Here is an 18,897-nt window from a genome sequence, read left to right as displayed (position 1 = left end):
ACATAGGGTAGGCATGAATTTTCTTAAAAAAAAAAACAAAGCAAAAAACATATAACACTGTACAATTGCTGGGAGCCTGCCCAGCTGGGAAGAATTTATATGGGACACAGCATTTGACACAGGTCAAAGATTGATGATCTCTAGCTTTTTTTTTTTTTATTAACTTGAGTATTTCTTATATACATTTCGAGTGTTATTCCCTTTCCCGGTTTCCGGGCAAACATCCCCCTCCCCCTCCCCTTCCTTATGGGTGTTCCCCTCCCAACCCTCCCATCTCTAGCTTTTTGATTCTCTGTTCTGTGTTTCATTAAGCACTGGAAACGTAACTTTTATTTGTTTTATAAACTTATTGTATAATTCTCTGGCAATTAACATGTGCTGAATAGCAGTGGGGAATTTAGTAGAGGATTTCTTGCTCGTGCTCCTTCTTCTGGTGAGTCAGTTAGAAGCCTCTTGCTGGTCAGGGAGCTCATTAACTTTTGGAGAGAGAGAAACAGGAAAGCAAAGATATCACTCACACAGACACATGCATGCCCGTTGAAGCGGAAAATGGTGCACCACCTTTCTCTACTGCTTTCAGCTTGTTATATATCCTTAATACAAATAGTTCTCGGTGTAAGAATGAATTCTATCATAGATAAAATGTTACATAAAAGGGGAGTAACAGAAGGATATCAATAACAAGTCCAAAGCAGTGTTTCATTTTGTAAACTCATTATAAGTTCAAAGCAACAGTTTTTTTTTTACATGCCCTTATAGTGCACACCTGTGGCTTCAGCTCTGGATCTAAATGTTTTTTCTTGAACACAAATTTGTTCCAAGCTTATTTCTCTTTATGTAACTACGAAGCTCATTACATTTCTTATTATGCAACCTTTTGTTACTATTGTGAGAAGTGGGCACATTCTATTCTTGATTCTAACTTTATTATATCTTTCAAGCAAAACAACCATCTCTTAAATCTTTCTTCCTAAGATTATTTGAATCAAATCAGGAACTTTACAAAATCATTAATTCATCTGAACAGGATTAATTCATGAAAGTACATCTTTATGTTATTCTGCTCTCAATAGGATGGGATATATATATATATATATATTCCCAACAACAGCTTCCCCTCCTTTTACTCCTTGTAGTCCTCTCCTACTTCCTCTTCTCCCACTCGTCCTATACCTACCCCACTTCCCCTCTCCCTGGGATCTAATCCTCTTACATTTCTCTTCAGAAAAGTGTAGGCCTTTTGGGAATATCAACTGAACATGGCATAACTAAATTACAATAAAACTAGGCATAAATCCTTTTATCAAGACTAGACAAGGAAGCCCAGTATGAGGAAAAGGGTCCAAAAGCAGGCAAGAGTCAGAGACACCTGCACTCTCGCTTTTAAGATTTGCGTAGTACACCATGCTAAACAACCATAACTTACATGCAGAGGACCTAGTTCCACCCCATACAGGCTCTACGATTGTTGCATCAGTCTACAGAGATGCAACTTCTGAGAGTCCTGCTTAGTGTATTCTGTGGGCTGCGTTTTCATAGATTCCTCGATCTCTTGATGTTAACTGGTTTCTGAAAATGTTATATGCCTTATAAATTCATTGTGTATGGTAGATGAATGGGTAGGTAACAGTAGTGTCTTTGAACCAAATGGTATTTTGTTTTCTGTTGTGAAAAATTAAACTTGCCATACAGTTGGTAAAATAGGTTCAAACATTTTTCATCGGTAGAGTTAATGTTATTCAGGTAAATGCAAGTCGAATTTAGCTTTTAAATGCATCCAGTAGGCTATGAAAATTAGACTGAGCTCTTTCTCACCTGAACTAATTTGTGTCTTGCTTGCTTGCTGTAACATTGTAAAAATCCTCCTCATTCAATTTGCCATATTTACACGAAATTCTCTATAGCATTTTATTCCTAGAGGAATACTTCTTCTCCATCATAATAACACAACCTATTAAAAGGGCTGCTGTGCATCATAGCATGCCTAGTGTTAATATTTCAACAAAAATTGATGATTAAAAATGGTGTGCCAACCTACCACACAGGGCATGGTTCAGAAAAATGTCTATCTTTAATGGTCAAGGGTCACTTTGGCTTGAAATGAATGTGCATGCATCCACAAGATGTAGTTTGGGAAACAGCTTTTCTTAGATGGTTCTTCTGAGATCTGAAGATGATTGAAAACACTTCTTAAATGTGAAGAGGTGATGGTAAATATATTCAGGATCATGTCCAGATACTGAACAACTCATAGAATATTCTATCGTTCTTCTCCAGAGTTGTTTTTTTTGTTTTGTTTTGTTTTGTTTGTTTTTTGTTTTTTACAAAAAGGGTTTTCAAAACAGTTCTCAGCTGAACTTTAAAAAATGTCATTTGCTCTTGGCAGCACTTTGTTATGTAGAAAAGACCTCTTGGACTAATGGAACACCAATGGGTGACTAGAATTGTGTTTTCATTGTGCCCTTTGTTGGTCAATATTTTGTGGTTTTGAACAAGTATTTCACTTTTTTCCCCTTAGAAACATGCAAATTTAAATGGATTTTGCATATTTCAGATTTTATATTGGAACATCAGGAGTTTGGATAGTGCAATAATTTTTATGATTTAATATCCAGAAATGGCTTTCCTGGTTAATAAGTTAGAGGATTATAGATTCTTCCTGTTATTGAGTAGCTTTAGTATGAAAAAAATTATTTTCATTTGTTATTTAAGATTTTCTGTGCTTCGAATGAGTTTCCACTATGAACACTGCTATAAGTGCATTGATAATGCACTGAAACTAAAACTTGTCCTGGGTTTATCAAGAATATTGTGTATTTGGTTATTATAGTTATTAATCAAGTTTTGATGTGTGTGTGTGTGTGTGTGTGTGTGTGTGTGTCTGTCTGTCTGTTTGTCTATCTCTGTGTGTAAGCGCACCTGTGATTATTATTAGTGGTCACAGGTCAGTCTCAGGGGTTATTATCAGGAGACTTTAGCCTTGTTTTGAGCCAGTGTCTAACTGTGACCTGGGGCTCTCTGACTAGCCTGGTCTGATTATCCAGGTAAGCCCAGGATCTGTTACTATCTGCCTCTCCAGAACTGTAATCAAAAGTATATATTACCAAACCAGTCCTTAACAACACCACACAGTGGCTTCTGAATGTCAGACTCAAATCCTTATTTTTCAGTGGCAAGCAGTTTCCTAGCTAGTTAAATTTGTTTTTATGTGTTTGGATAAAGGAGAGCCCTTGCTGTATCTTGTGAGTCCCGTCTCAGCCTTTGTGACCGGATGTCAGTAGGTCAAACCTTGTGTTTATGAGTTTCAAAATGGCAATGGCTGTGCCAAGCCTGAAGGAAAGAGCTCAACAACAGAGGCTGGCACTCAATAAATATCGGTTGAATGAAGCAACTGCAAATTGAAAATCAAAATAAGTACAGTTGTTAGTAGAATAAATATAAGACACAATTCTCAAGCTTGCACAAGGGTAGGCAGACAGGACAAACTATGGATTGTCATTTCTTGTGGAGTCAAAGGCTTTGAAAATTAGATTAGAGACAATGCATAATCACGAAACAAAAATGGATAATTCTACCTTCAGAAATCACTTATATATTTTCCTCATTTATATTACAACTAATGACTTCATAAGTGGTCTGGCAAAAAATACATAGCAATTGTATAATGTAATAGTTTCCCTTCATCTATGATTTTAATTTCATTCATTCACTTACTATTTCTTCTATTTTGTGACCAGTAATTTTATCTAAATGAGGATTTTATGGACGTACTTTTAAACTTTCATAAACAGCTTGCCCAGGAACTGAAGGGCTGTTTAATAACCAAGTAGCATGATTTCAGTTACTAATGATAGGTTTCACCTAATGAAGGGCTTACTCTTGTTTTGTGCTAATGTTGCTATATATACAGCGATAATGCCCCCAAATAGTAAGAAAAATATAGTAATTTTGAATGAACTCACTACCATTGATTTCCCATGGGAGCTGTATCTCCATCGCACATCCAGTTTTGTTATCCTCCTCTCTCCGAAGCTGTCTGCATCCTCAATGAGGTTCTCAGTTTCTAAGTCTTTGGCCTCTGGAACTCTTTGAGCTCTATGGAAGCTTCTATAATCCTTTGTAATCTTCATGCAAATACACATACACACACACACACACACACTCACACAGACACACACACATATAGTGGGATGTATAATGTATGGTACAAAGGCAAAGAGTAGTAATTAAGATTGGAGTAGGAGACTGTGTCTGCTTTCACTAGTATCAAGGAAAATGGGATGACCCGATTACCTTTTAACCCCTTGCAGCTATTGGCTAATGATAAACTTATGACTAATAGTTGAAACCTCTTCTATGTCCATTAAAGTAACAAATCCCAGGTAAAGACTTTGATAGGAAAATAAAAACACTTAGCAGGGGCAGCTGATTGGTAGTACAGGTAATTCTCCAAAAATTACCTAGTTAGGAAAGATGTCTGTAGCTTTTGACTTTGAAGGCTTTGGCATGGTTCATTTCAAAGTTGCTTACCTCTCTCTATACTTATTTGAACTAAATCCTGTTAGCATAGGTATTACTATGATAGTTATGAAACACAGAACTCTTAGCACCGAGCTGAAATAAATTAACACAAGAGCTTGAAATAAAGCATTAAAGTTTCCAGACACTTCCCTAGTTCTAACACATTTGATAAAACTTGCACATGACAATAGACGTTTTCTGTGAGTCTAAAACTCATTGCTAGGAATTTCTTTTAAAAGAGTTTTCTTCTATAATCTATATAGAGCAGGCATGCTGCAATTCTGCTAATCCTTGATTCAGAAAACATCATGGTTTGGATTTACTCACACTTGGATATCATATCTTGCTTTGTTATTCATATTAATTTCATACCATCTTTTGAATATATGTCTCCTCTTATTCAAAGAACAATTCTATAATTGTCTTAAGAGCTACTTATTTTACCTATGTGTTTTGCCTTCATGCATGCCTATGAGCCACATATGTGCCTGGTGCTTCTGGATGCCAGAAGAGAGTGTTGGATACCCTGGAGTGGGAGCTCCTACAGTTGTGAGCTATCATATGGATTCTGTTAATTAAACCTTGTATACCCAAATCAGAACAAAGGCAGAGCCACAAGTGTATGATGTAAACAGTTGTGTGAGGTCTACTCAGTGTATTTTATTTAATTGTCTTATTCTTCACAAGAACTCCTTAAACTCTTTTGTTTACACTTTGGAGAAAATACGAAGTATAATTAATCACGATGTTGAATTCCTGATGTTTCCAAAACTGATATGAGCAAATTATACTATATATTATGTAGTATATTGATTACTAAAATTAAACATGATATTTCTCTGAGAAAGGAACAATTCATCTTGATACTAACTCTTATTAAAGCATGTAGGACTCTGTCTACTATGGGGAAGCTTTATAATAATTTGTACCTAACCTGGTTGATTTTTCATATGGGGTTTCCTTTTTTTAATGACTTCTCTTTCTTCTCTTTTTTAAAAAAATCAAACAGATCGTAAAAAATTGCCATCTACTAGAGTAATGGGTCACTAATGAATGCAGTATATAGGCCATTAAATTTGAAATAAAAATAACCTTGAAAAATCTAAAGATGTGGATGAATAGGACTTGATTATCTTCTATTCTATAACTCCAGTGGCAATGCTGATAAAATTTAATGTAATTATTTTGAGAGCCAACATATTTTGATTACCAGGTACACTTAAGAGTATTATGTAGGAATAGGTGCTGTTAAAAAATTTCTTTGGAAAAGTAAAGAACTTGCTGGCATTCAAGCCTGGGTGAGAGCTCCTTGGCATCCGTGTGTGTGTGTGTGTGTGTGTGTGTTTCTAAAAGTCTCTTGAAATAGGATTGCATGATCTACTGAATTTTGCAAATGCTTTGTTCAAACCCTAGGGTCCTGCCTGAGAAAACAAAGCAAGAATGATTATCTCTGTTATGTTTTTTTATAGCCAGCTACACTCATATTTTGACCACAGTTAGATCACATTTTGTGTTTTAGTGACTGTGTTAATCAGACTGATTTAGCTACAAAGATCAGAGGTAGTTGTAATCATGGGAGGTATTTCCTAGAATTAAGAATTGATAACTTGGGGGCTGGGGATTTAGCTCAGTGGTAGAGCACTTACCTAAGGAAGCGCAAGGCCCTGGGTTCGGTCCCCAGCTCTGAAAAAAAGAACCAAAAAAAAAAAAAAAAGATTGATAACTTGGTGAGGGACTTTAACTTGGTTCACTCTGTGAAATAGCCTTTGTTATCGCATTTTTTTTTTTATGTTTCTTCACAGACCTACTCTGTGTTCTTTTTTGGCAATGGCCAAAGAGTTTATTATGCAGATTTACATTTTAGGTGGGCTTTAATTGACTTCCAAAGTTTCTACAACAGACAGTTTTTCCTGGAGGATATTTTTCTGTGCAGGTGAATGTCATGGCCCATTGGGTTTGACGCTTACTCTCATAGAATTTAGATTCTTATCTATTACAGAGTTTTTAGACAGTTCATAATGCTTTGTTTCCAAGGACTAAGACAAAATTTAGATCCCATTTCCTCCTGAGTCTTGCAAGCTTTGGTGTAGGCTTTACATGAAGCTGATTATGGACAAAGAGAAAAGATGCAATGATCCCCAAGTCTGCTAATAGCTAATATTCTTGTTACTTATACTTTCATTACTAACCCTACTGGGTTTTGCCTAAATCATCCCCTCTGGCCCTCTTCTGGCACACTTTTTTTTTCTGGTGCCACCAATCTCAATTCTTCTTTGTAGGCCAAGAACCTTTTATCTGTGTGAGGAAATACTTGAAGCTTCTTGGTAGTTTGTGGTCAATTCTTTTTCATTATTTTCTGCCTTATTCTTATTCATAATTAGGTTAACATTAGAGAAAGCTCCTTTTCCTTCTCTTCTCTATTTCCCTTGAAAATATCTTAGGGAGATAATTCTGAAATAGCTACATAGTTACTCACCAAAACAGGTTTATGCTGAATTAATAGAGCATCAAATATTGCAAAAAGTAACACAAACAGAATCTATTTGTAATTTAAATATATTCCACAGAAGCATTCAGGTTGATACAACCTTGAAAGTTTCTGTAAATTTTTTATTGCATTTCAGATATATGAGAAGTTTTAATATTTCTAACTGTTTGAGTTTTTCTTCTCTTCCAGAGGGAAAACAATGCATACAATTCAAAAGCTGTTTCAAAAGCAAGTGATTTATGTTTGTTATTTCTTATTCTATTTGTAGAATTTGGTGTTAACTATATGGGCGGAACCAAAGCACCTATCTGTCGAAATATATTAAAATGTTTTGACTCAGTGGCTAAGTTTCACATAGAATATTGAAAACTAAAAATGTATTTTATGCTAAATGTGAAACATAGAGCATTTCAAAAAGCTTCAACCAGTGTGCTGACTGTACCTTTACATTTTAATCTTACCAAGATCTAATTATTTCAAACAGTAGTTTATCATGGAAAACCATGGCTTTTTAAATACCCATGCACCAGTTTTATGGTAGATCACGGTGGATTTATAAAGGTACGAATATAATGATAGATATTTAAAAGCAGTCAGTCTTAGGTGTTTTAGTGTTATTTCAGGGAAAAAGTAGTAAACAGTAAAACATTTTCTTTAACCAAGGCTAATGCTAAGAACAATAAATTTTACGTTTTGGTTTAAAAACCTAATATACAAGAATATGAATTTCAATCAAAAACTTAGTTCTTTGAAATATTATAAGAAGTTAGCCACTTACACCAAACTTTTGAATGTATTTTCACAAATAGGAACTTCAGTTTCATCTACTGCTTGGCTTTGCTCTATGGTTTCTGGACAGTAATCTGTTCTCAAATACAAGTCTTCTGAACAAGGAGCATAATAAAACCCATGAAAGACATCATCTGCTTTCAGACCCATGTGAGCTCCATAGACTAGAAGACACATGCAGTGAAGAACCGTTTCCTCTGTGAACACTGTCAAAGTTCTCCACATCATCTGGTATAGCCTATTAGGATTCATGGTGGCAGAATATTCTTTTTTGATAAAAAGGGATGATTCAGAATTTCCAGAAAGTATTCTCTGGCACCAAGCCTCCTCCGCCTATCTTTCCCTAACAGTTCTCCCATAATGGGGAAATTGTTAAGCTCCTTCCAGGCTACACATGTACAGGTATGTGAAGAGCATTATCATGGACCTCAGTGACATCTCAGCAATACAAGGAGACAGTTGTTGTAGCAGCTGTCACCCAAACCAGCCCTGAAGCACCACCTGCGTCACATTGTCAAAGCATCAGTTTCTGATCCTCGCAAAAAGGCTTAGGTGCAAGACACTCCCGTTTCTCACAAAAAGGGTTTTTAGCATTATTAGATGCAGAAAAATGCAGCTTTAGAAACCTCAACTCTATGAAGGCTACTTACCTGTTGTATCTTAAAGAATATCCTCTTATTTCAAGTCTCTGTGCAGCAGTTTGATGGAATGCAAGTCATTGAAGCCAGGGGCAGTCTCAGCAGGATAGAACCTTGCTCCACTTCAGGAAAAGGATGTTTTGTTTCCGAAAGAATTCCCTCTATTAACAACTTCCAGAACAAAGTAACCTTTAACAAAAGGCAAATAAGTCAGGAGAGTAAACAACAGCAGCAGCAGCAGCAGCAACAACAACAACAACAGCACCCTCTTATTTGATATTGAGTGTAGATCAACTTTGTAACTCCAGTGTGTGGTTGATGGAGACAGGAAGATCAGGACATGAAGGTTGACCTAGTTTATGTATTGATTGGAGGCTAGCCTGGACCCCATCAGTCCCTGTTTCACAGAAGTTGGCAGAAAAGACACATGCTTTTACTTAAGGTACTTTTACTTACTTTGGCTGCCAACTGGAAAATGAAAAAAAACAAACAAACAAGCCAAACAAAATAAACCAAAACAACACAAAATGAGAAACCAACCTTCCTTTGTGAACCCCAGAGTCCTCTTTTCCTATTTGTGTGTCACATATTTGTCTTCTTCTTCTCTAACTTCCCAGCTGATTTTTCAGGGTTCTCAGAAAGTTGTTTATTTTTAGTAGTTACATGAAAATCATATCTTTAAAAAAATTCAAATTGTCTCTTTTTATTTGTTCTCATCTAAATATATAAAAAAGGAAGAAAAATAGAAGAAGAGAAAAGAGAATGGAGAAAGAAAAGAAGGGGAGAAGGGGAGGAGGGAAAGGGAGAACAAAAAAGGAAGAAGGATGAAGAGGAGGAGTAGAAACCTTCCTAACACATTTTTCCTTCACCCAGCAGTTCATCCAGGCATGTGACTACAGGCCCTGGATCTACATAATGGATCTTGATTTGCTATGGATTTTAAAATTTGATGAAAGTCGCCTTCACTCTATTGTTTTTGACCATCTTCAGTCTCAGTTCCAATTGCAGTTAGAAATTTGAGCAACTCAAAGATTATTAAGAAACTTCAGAAGGGTCATGACATCTATTCTGCTGGGAAAATATATCTTCATTATTTTTCAAACAAAGAGAATACAGAGAATACAGAGATGGACAACTGTTTGTAAACAGCCTTGGATTCATTCAGACAGAGTCAAAAATTCCATTATGACTGAGTCTCATTAAAATGGAGGGTTATGAAGCTATCTCCATAAATAGAAAGTGTGAAATATTTTATTGCTCTTTAGACATAGATTATTAATGCTGTAATGACATTAAAGAGTATTAAATGCAAATTTGCAAACCTCCAAAGGGCCATATCATGGTAAGCAGCATTTTACTGAGTCAATTCAGTTATTATTTTAATGAAAATCTGGGAAATAAATCTCAGTGGAAGTCACCACAGATGTTGTGTCATGTATTCTGGGAAACATAAGTGAACTTGGCAGTATAGTAGGGGACAGAACCTGGAGGGAACACAGAAAGGTTGAAAGAGGTGAGACTTTATGCCTTTAATCTGAATTTGAAAATGATGTGTCCTCAGATTACTTATTGCACTGGGCTAAGAGACAATTCCCTGCTTTCAGATGCCAAATTGGATTTTCTATGACCTATTAATAAAAGCCGAGTGCTCTGGAAATGTGCAGTAGGTAAAGAAAACACATTTTTAGTTTGAAAGTTAAATGAAACTGGAAGAAAAGAAATAAAAGAATGAATAAAATAAAGTTCATTAAAAGAAGAGTTTGAATGGAGATACCAAGTAAGTCTAGAATGTACCTATCCAGAAGCCATGAATTCATTAAGCAAAAACGTTGCTACTTAGCATGAAGTGAGTTGCTGGTCAAAGAGGCTACAGTGCTTCACAAAGCAAGTCAAGCTCTAACCATTCCTCTTAGATACTCTCAAGAACTAGAAGACTCATTTCCTGAATACACCACAAACCATGTATTCATGATGTTAAAAAATCTTGCACCATTTGCACTGAAAACTTCTTCCATGATGGTTAACTTTCCAAGTGTTAGAAAGTTCTAGAAGGAAATGCCCAGGATCACAGGATAGGCCACAACATCTATACCAACACCCAGAGTAACTGGGCTCCCCAGGATCCAGGGACTCAGGAACCTCTGCCCAACAAGTGGCATGAGTTGGACATGGAGTGCTGGCTCTGTATCAACTCTTACAATATCCAGATGGAGCCCAACTCCCAGGTGCTCTAGAATGCCCAGGATCACAAGATCACAGAGGAAGTTCCACTTCCAGGGGATCAGTCACATCCAGGAGCACTGGAGCTCTGACAGACTCAAGATCATAGTTGAAGTCACAACATATTTCCCATAACCCAGTGTAACTGGGACCCCCACAGGAACCAGGGAAACACAAACCTCCACCCAGTCAAAGGCATGGATTCATTCTAGCTTGCACCTGTGCCCAGAGAAAACCCAGGGCTTTAACCCCACCCACTCCTGCAACACCCAGAGAAAGCTTGACTCCCAGGAACTCTGACAATATAGGATCTCAGAATCATAGGATCCCAGCATCACAGGATCACAGAGACAGCTGGACTCAGGAGTTCGGGCACAACCAGGATCACAGGAAAGATAGTATTGAGTAAGAGACAGTAAGGGCAGGTAGCACTAGAACTAACCAGATGGCTAGAGGCAATCAGAACCTAAGCAACAGAAACAAGGCTACTTGGCATTATCAGAGCCCATTTTTCCCACTACAGCAAGTCCTGGATATCCCATCACACTGGAAAAGCAAGATTTGGTGTTAAAATCACATCTCATGATGATAATAGAGCACTTCAGGAAGGACATAAATAACTCCTGTAAAGAAATACAGGAAAACGCAGGTAAACAGGTAGGAGCTGTTAAAGAGGAAACACAAAATCCCTCAAAGAATTACAGGAAAACACAACCAAACAGGTGAAGGAATTGAACAAAACCATCCAGTATCTAAAAATGGAAATAGAAACAATAAAGACATCACAAAGGGAGACAACCCTGGAGATAGAAAACCTAGGAAAGAGATCAGGAGACATGGAGGTAAATATCACCAACATAATACAAGAGATAGAAGAGAGAATCTCAGGGGCAAAAGATACCATACAAAACATTGACACAACTGCATGGTATTGGCACAGTGAGAGGCAATGGAATAGAACTGAAGTCCCAGAAATGAACCCACACACATTGATCTTGATCTTTGACAAGGAAGCTAAAACCATCCAGTGGAAAAAAGACAGAATTTTGACAGCTGTTTCAACTGGAGGTGAGCATGTAGAAGAATGCAAATCAGTTCACTCTTATTACCTTGTACAAAGCTCAAGTCTAAGTGGAACAAGGACCTCCAAATAAAAATCAGATATACTGAATGTAATAGCAGATAAAGTGGAGGAGCCTTGAATACATGGGCACAGAGGAAAATTTCCTAAAGAGAATGCCAATGGCTTATGCTCTAAGATCAAGAATCAACAAATGGGACCTCATAAAATTACAAAGCTTCCGTAAGGCAAAGAAAACCTGTCAATAGGACAAAATGGCAACCAGCAGATTGGGGAAAGATCTTTATCAATTCAACATCTGATAGAAGACCAAAGAACTCAAGAAGGTAGATTCCAGAGAATCAAATAACTCTATTGAAAATGGGGTACAGAGCTAAACAAAGAATTCTCATCTGAGAAATGTTGAATGGCCTCGAAGAACCTAAAGAAATGTTTAACATCCTTAGTTATGAGGGAAATGCAAATCAAAACAACCCTGAGACTCCACCTTATACTAGACAGAATGACTAAGTCCAAAAACTCAGGTGACAGCAGATGCTGGTGAGGCTGTGGAGAAAAAGGAACACTCCTCTGTTGCTGGTGGGATTACAAGTTGGTACAACCACTTTGGAAATCAGTCTGGATGTTCCTCAGAAAATTGGATATAGTACTACCTGAGGACACAGCTATGCTACTCCTGGGCATATACCCAAAAGATGCTCCAACATATAACAAGTACGCATGCTCTACTATGTTCATAACAGCCTTATTTATAAAAGGCAAAAGCTGCAAAGAACCCAGATGACCTTCAACAGAAGAATGGAAATAGAAAATGTGGTACATTTATACAATGGATTACTACTCAGCTATTAAAACAATAATTTCATGAACTTCTTAGGCAAATGAATGGAACTAGAAAATATCATCCTGAGTGAGGTAACCTTATCACAAAAGAACACACATGATATGCACTCACTGATAAGTAGATATTAGCCCAGAAGTTTGGAATGCCCAAGATACAATTTACAGACCACATGAAACTCAAGAAGGAAGACCAAAGTGTGGATGCTTTAGTCCTTCTTAGAAGGGTGAACAAAATACTCACAGGAGGAGATAAGGAGACAATGTGTGGAGAGAGGGAAGGAAAGGCCAGCCAGAAATGTCACACTTGGGGATCCGTCCCACATACAATTACCAAACCCAGAGATTATTGTAAATGCCAAGAAGTTCATCCTGATAGAAGCCTGATACAATTGTCTCCTGAGAGGCTCTGCCAGACCCTGACAAATACAGAGGCAGATGCTCACAGCTGACCATTGGACTGATAACAGGCTCCCCAATGACAAAGCTCGAGAAAGGACTGAAGGAGACGAAGGGGTTTGCAACCTCATAGGAAAACCACATTATCAACCAACCAGACACCCCAGAGGTCCCAGGAACCAAACCACCAACCAAAGAGCACATGTGGCAGGACTAAGGGCTCCAGCTGCATATGTAGCAGAGGACGGTCTTGTTGGGCATCAATGGGAGGTGAGGCTCTTGGCTCTGTGAATTCTAGAAGCCCCAGTATAGGGGAATGCAAGGCTGGGCAGCGGGAGGGATGGGTGTGTGGGTGGGCCCATGAAAATGGGCTCATCCATCTAAGTATCACTGACAGCAGGAGAAAACTATTTAGTTTTCCTTAAGGAAGAATATACCAATTGGTTATCTAACACTAAAACTGTCATCCCTGAAAACATACATGCATACAAGGACAAAAATTAATTTTAAAAAGACCATGAATTTAAAAGAAAGCTAGTAAGGATTTCAGGTACAAAAAAGAAGAAAAATAATGCAATTATAAAATAATACCAAAAAATTAAAGAATAGGTCCATTGATAGTCATAAAAGAACAGAAATGTAAGCCAGGTGACTCTACCCTTTACTCCTGATAGATTCAGGTGGAAAGGGAACCATTACCTTTAATGATTTACTGGTATCAGGTGCCAATAAATAATATTTCATGATTAAAGTAAATGGGTCACCAAACAAAAATGAAGGTCATGATTCTGGAAAAAGAATTGGCAGTGATAGTGTCAGGGTTGGTTGATAGACAGGAGATGAGAGAGCTGAAGAGAAAAACGGAATCTGTTATATATCTATATATCTATATCTATATAATTATATATAATATATTATATATAATTATATAGATAGCGAAAGTGGGTGATATATGATATTTTTATCTATTTTATATTTATTTACTTTTGTGCATATGCATAGACATGGACATGCCACAGGAGGTATGAGGTGTATATGTAGGAGTAGAAGACAACTCAGGAGTTTCCTAGGCATTTGAATACATATGATTCCCACTTAGTGGCCCAGTTTGTACAGTATTATTTTATTATTTTATGGGTAAGGTTGTTTCACCTGTGTGTGTGTTTGTGTATGGTGTATGTGTCTAGTGCTCACCAGAAGCCAGAAAAGGGAATCAGATTTCCTAGAAATGGACTTTCAGATAGTTTTGGGCCACCATGTGGATACTGGGAATTGAATTCTTGTCTTCTAGAAGACAAGAGTTTTGAGTTTGCTCTCTCTGCTTCCTGCTGGCTGTTTGAGTTGTGGGCTCTCAGCAGTTCCTGCTGCAGGGTCTCCCTGACTGTTGTCACATTTCTTCAGGATTCGGTGGTGGTCATGGACCAGTTCTTCTGGAATTGAGGCCTTAAAATCATTCCTTCTTTCTATAAGTTGGCTCAGATCTATCAATAGGAAAGTAATGAATGCACAACCTGTGGACTCTGGTGATCAAATGAGCTGTCAGGCTTTCTAGAGTGCTCTTACCCACTTTGTCCTGCTTTATTTACTATTTGCATGATGTAGAAGGAGACTGGTATGTAAGCTAAGAACGCTCGGTATTAGGTATGAAATCTACCTTTTATCAAGAATGTACTCTTAGGTAATTTGGTTAACAACATGGATCTTAAATTTTAATTGTTGAAACTTTGCCTTCCTGATGATGTTTTGTCTTTCCCCTTATAAGCTGATAAGCATCTTTGGTTACTATGGTACCTGTCTATGTACCTTCTTACACAGAAACCAGAAACTTTATTAGAGATTTCAAAAATCCTCTTGATGTCGTTGTGGAAGCCATTTTCTGACTTCTATGCACATTCTAGTTTTAAAACATGATAGTGCAGTGGGTTGTACATATGGTCCCTTATATCCAAGTTTTATGCAAACTTGGATATTTTTGAAAGTAAAAGTCAGAGTTATCAATAATACCGAGTAATCAAAGTCATGTCAGGAAATATAATCTTCTTGGCTTCATTAGTCACTGGTCTTGACTCCTTTAAAAGGAAATTTATTGTGAAATCAAATAGTTCTCCGTGTCTGTAATTTAATTTTCCACAGCATTAGTTACTAAGGGTCAAATGTAGTATGAAAATATTCAATGAAAAATTTAAGAAATGAAGATTTCTAAGTGCACGCCACACTGTGTGTGTTACCTTCATGATTGCCAATCTTGTTTATCAACTTGACAAACTTGAGAAGAAAAAGGGAGTTCAATTGAAGAATTTTACAAATCAGATTGTCCTGTGGACATGTCTGTGAGGTATTTTCTTAACTGAAAATTAATGTAGGAGGGGCCAAACACCCGTGGGTCATGGCATTCCTTAGCAGTTACATTTGAGTTTATAAGAAATGTAGTTGAACATACTTATGGACCATGCTAGTAGTTATCATTCCTCCATGGTCTCTGCTTCACTTCCTATCTCTTAGTTCCTGCCTTAGTTTCTCTTAGTGTGGACTGTTATGTACTCTAGGCCTAAGAAACACTTTCCTCCCAGATTTGTTTTGGCCGATGTTTTATCATAGCAACAGAAAAATAAACTAGAAAAACCTTTGTCTAGTATGTCCCAACTGTGTTTCTTATATTCCTGTTAGCTATGTATTAGTTGTTTTGGTTACTAGATTGACTGTCATGGGATTGCAAGGTTTGATTCAAATAATTCTTGTTTTTTTCAGTAATGGCCTTGTGGGAGGGCTGAGACCCCTGTGGGTGGGGCCCTCCTTGTGCTGGTAGTCCTGGGTACTATACAAAGGCCAGATGAGTAAGTCACGGGGAGGAAATCTGTAAGCACTCCCCACGCCCAACAGACACACACACATACACACACACACACACACACACACACACACACACACACACACTCCATGGCCTTAGGATCAGCTCCTGCTTCCAGGTTCCTGCCCTCACTGCTTTTGATGATGAACTGTGCTGTGGAACAGTGAATCAAATAAATTCTTTCATTTGCAAGTTGCTTTTGGCCATGTTGTTTGGTTTTATCATAGTAATAGTAACCCTGGCCAAGACAGAGCCCAAAGTGCAAAACCTGTAATGTGGTAACTCCGAAGAGAAGCGACATAGTTTTAATGGAAAAGATGAAAGTTTTAAATGTAATAAGGAGACAAAACGTGTCTTTTGTGATTACTGACATCTATGATACAACAAACCACATCAGTTAGCATTTGAAAATGTTGAAGCAGTTAAGATAGCTTGAGGCTTTCAGAGAGGACACCCTGGTTCAGTTCCCTTGTCAGGTAGTTCACAGCTGCCAGTAACACAAGTTCCAGGGGATCTGACTTCCTTTTCTGGCGCTTGGGCATCCACATGCACATATGCACACACAGAGAGACATACACATGAAAATAAAATAGACCTTAAAGATACTACATAAGTTACCAACCCTGGTGCATGATAAATACTCTTTGTATTCAGGTAGGAAAGCTCGAATGTGTGTTTACAACATTATAGGTGGGAGGTTTGGTATTTTAATTTTAGGTATCTGGTTGAAATCTTGGAGTCTCCCATAGGAGAAGAACCTTTACTTCAAAATTATACAAAGGAAGTATTTGAAAATCAAAAGGACACTATGAAATTATGGGTCAGATAACTGCTACTTACATAATATATATATATATATATATATATATATATATATATATATATATATATATATATAGGAATCTAGTTCAGTGTTAGAGCTACTTGCCTAAAGTTTAAACTCTGAACTCTGTCTTTAGCAATGGTGTAAATCTGTAAAAGTAAAATACATTTCCCAAATAAACTCATACGATTTAGTTAAACATTGTTCTGATATTTAGTCTTCCCAAGGATAACTTCTATTCTGACACATTACTTCAGTTATCCCCTTTCTATTATATGTGTGTTCTCTGTAAATAATCAGCCATAGGATTTCAGGCCCACTGTTTAAGTTGGGATGTATTTTTATGGATGCTTTTAAAATAAAATACTTATCTTGTATTTATCTTTCTAAAATTGAAAATAGGTGTTTTAGAACAATATATTCTGATTATGGTTTTCCATACCCTAGACTCTCCCAGATCCTTACTGCTTCCACATCGCCCAAATCCACACTCTTCCTTTCTCTGTCTTTGATGAGGACACAGAAGTACATCTAAAAAAATGACAACAAAGTAAAATTATATAAAACAAAGAAACAGAAAAACCCCACCAGACTCAGATAAAATAAATAGTAGAAAAAGAGCCAAAGAAAAGCTCAAGAAATATACATAGGTGCAGAAAGTCACAATTCACTCACACAGAAATCCCATAACAGCGCAAAACATAGAAGCAATATATACCAGAGCTAGAGAGATGGTTCAGTGGTTAAGAGCACTGACTGCTATCCCAGAGGTCCTGAGTTCAGTTCCTACAACCATATGAAGGCTCACTGTCGAGAGCTTTTGGTGCTGCTTTTAGGAATTTGGCTTTTGTCACTGGACTCCCACAGAAAAGAAGGCTTAGATAAGAATATCAGAAACAGTGACCATGGACCTTTGTTTACTCATTTACTTAATTACTACTTTATGTGATCGCCTTTTTTACTACTTCGCTTGATTACTTTGTGTTGGATCTAAGAACTGACCATGTTCTTTGGATATACCTAGTATGATATACAAGCAGTCTGGAGAGAAATAAAGCTGCTTCAGTTTCTGTACGGGCTGGAGTCATGTTATAATTTTGTCTGTTTTTCTTCTTCAATCCTCACTCCCTTGCTTGAGACCCTGTTGACTTACTGAGCTGGCTCGGTCAGCTCACAACCATCTATAATGGGATCTGATGCCCTCTTCTGGTGTGCCTAAGGCAGCACACTCATATAAATAAAATAAATAAATCTTAAAAAAAAAACGAAAAAGAGCAATATATATTCACAAAAATAAAACAAAGCTCCAACATTATGAGACAAAGAACCTCCAAAAAATGTCAAATTTTAAAAAGTCCAACACAAAGAAAATTCAGAGTATGACATTCTTTTTTTTAAATTTTCTAAACTTTATTACTAAAAATGCTTGCAAATAAATAAAAATATCACATACTGAAATCAGCTAGGCCCAAAGTCTGTCCAAGTCAATGAACTTCTACATAGTTGGAATAGGCATTCAAAATAAAATGAAATACTTCTATATTGGGTCACTAATCCCAAAAGAACTGTTAGAGGAGAGTTACTGAATCCAGAGAAACAATTATTATAGTCTATATATTTTTCACGGTAGTGATATAAGCCCCAAAGATGGGGCATGATATTTGGTGCTGTCACATTCAATTCAGAGTAATCAGATTATAGCTGATGTAATTTAGATGCTTGCAGGAAGAGAACTTGTGATAGTAAAACACAATATGTGTGGCTCCCCAAAAGGAAAGATTTTTTAGGAAATGACCTTTTTTAAGTGGGGATGAGTTTTTCAACTTGTTCATGCTGACAACTTGTCAGTTATAAGGTGATTTTTTTTTGAAATGACATTGAATTTTGAATTTGGCCTGAAGTAAGTTGGGGACAGATAATTTATTTTCCTGCTAGATTGCCATGATTCATTCTAGATTTATCCTTTCAGTACTTCAGAGCTTCATGACTTTTTTCTTCCCTCATGGGTAGTAGGCATCATGACGTGAGCATCACAGCTTCCCAACTTAAAAACAGGAAAGGGAACTGAAGCCCAGAGGCATCATAAGTTCCACATGTGCAAAGTGACACAAGAATTAAATTCTAGGTGTGACTTGAGTCACCTGACTACTTCCACCATCCTCTTTTCCTATGAGCTACATATAAACGATCCTCCTACAGTACTGGTGTCGTCTCCACAACCCTGAATGAATGTCTAAACTCTTGTTACAA

This window comes from Rattus norvegicus, chromosome 11 (assembly GCF_036323735.1).
Source record: "Rattus norvegicus strain BN/NHsdMcwi chromosome 11, GRCr8, whole genome shotgun sequence".
In the NCBI taxonomy this organism is placed as follows: Eukaryota; Metazoa; Chordata; class Mammalia; order Rodentia; family Muridae; genus Rattus; species Rattus norvegicus.
This window is presented reverse-complemented; position numbering follows the sequence as displayed.